The sequence below is a fragment of the Etheostoma spectabile genome, chromosome 22 (genome assembly GCF_008692095.1).
Source record: "Etheostoma spectabile isolate EspeVRDwgs_2016 chromosome 22, UIUC_Espe_1.0, whole genome shotgun sequence".
NCBI classification, from domain to species: Eukaryota; Metazoa; Chordata; class Actinopteri; order Perciformes; family Percidae; genus Etheostoma; species Etheostoma spectabile.
In genome coordinates, this window is record NC_045754.1 from 8,820,434 (window position 1) to 8,822,243 (window position 1,810).

Consider the following 1,810-nt stretch of genomic DNA (forward strand, 5'->3'; position numbering starts at 1 on the left):
CTGTCAAAGTGACGTCAAAATGAATGTCAGTCAATGGAATTCTAACGGCGGGTGATGGCTTCGTAGCATTGAAATGGCGCCATAGGAGCTACGCTTAGAGTGGAGAGGCTTACCCCCTTGACAGGCACCAATAACGTAACCTAAACCTGGTGGGTATGGACATGCGTTCACCAGCCAATCAGGACTGGTATACTGAGAATTATTATTATTATTATTGCTTCCCTTAGTGAGACATCAAAATGAATATTATGAAAAAGAACAGTCAGATGTTTAATCTTTATGTTTAATTTATTAAAGTCTACGTACCTGAACTATATTATATTGTCTGCGATCCTCTATTACCTGAAATAGAAAGTCATTGCACTTCAATAAAAAGTATATACATATTTACTCTAATTCAATGACACAGCAGTGGGTCTTTGCTTGTTCCTGTAAGGTCTGCAGAAAGTCTCATAGTCAGCATCAAACTCTTGGAATGTGAAAGAAGGCTAATGTATGCTTCTTTTGGGTCATTCACACCTCTGTAGGATAAATCAACATGTTACTTTGTATGTAAATATATTTTGAACCATTGGTGTAATTTAGAATTAATAATTGGAGTCAGGCCTGCCAAGTGAAATTTGTGTAATATTCAAAATATTCCAAAGAGAGTGAAAAACTTTGCCTAACAGGTTGGATACAAAATCAAGTAATTTTGTAGTAAAAGAAAACGTTTGGATAATGTGACATTTATTAAACAAAGTTATCAGTGGCAATCTTTGTGCTCACTCATGTCTCGTGTTTAGAAAAAAGCAGCCATTGATCTCCAAAGTAAACAACCCCGTTACCAAAAACATTTGACACTCCAAAAACCTCTTTGACAACGTTAAAATCACTTTCTCCTTTAAAGTCTACCTACCAGTGATGAGTTGGTTGTTGTGTTAGTCCCATTCTCATTTTCCATCGGTAATAAAACCCCTCTTTCCAGCTGAAAATGTATTTAAGAATAATTTGGTACAATGTCAAGATAACGTATGCATTTGACAGTTTGTTGCAAAATAAAGCTACTAAAAACTAAAATAAACTAAAACTAAATAATCAATAGAAGTGGCAGCAGAATAATACATGCTTTAGTCTCTCTCTACTGATTTGTTTGATTCTTGAAAAAACTATGAAAATAACAGGTATTTTTAGTTGTTTTACATCAAAGTAGTACCACAATAAATATTTAAATGCCATTATAATTACAATTTATATGGAACTTAATACCTAAATTATAAAATTTAAATATCACTTCATTTATTGTATTAATTTATTCCATTGTTGTAAATTGTAAGTGATGTTTAAAGTTCAGCATTAAGTTCAGTTGAACTTTAACTATGCAGCAGTGATTACATTTAACAATTCATTTGCTTGTAATATTCAAATCTTTGCTTACATACATTTGTGGCCTGCCTAGTAATATTCACGCAACATTTAAGCTATTGCATTGAAATTAAACTCCAGAAACGTGGCTGGGTTGGTTAAGTGGGTAGAGCAGGCGCACAGATACGGAGAGGTTTATGCCTCGACTCAGAGGTCTAGGGTTTGAATCTGACCTGTGACCATTTCCTTCAACTCTTCCCCCTCTCACCTAGCTGTCCTATCAAGTTAACCCTTGTGTTGTCTTCCCGTCAACCATGAAAAAAAAGTTATCGCTATTTTTGTCATTTTTTCAATGTTGTGGGTGCTTTTTTTAAAATGTTTTTCCCCAAAGTTATTTGATATTTCTAACGTTGACATTTTCAGCTTATTTTGAACGCCCATTTTTGTGATGAAAAAACTGAAAATG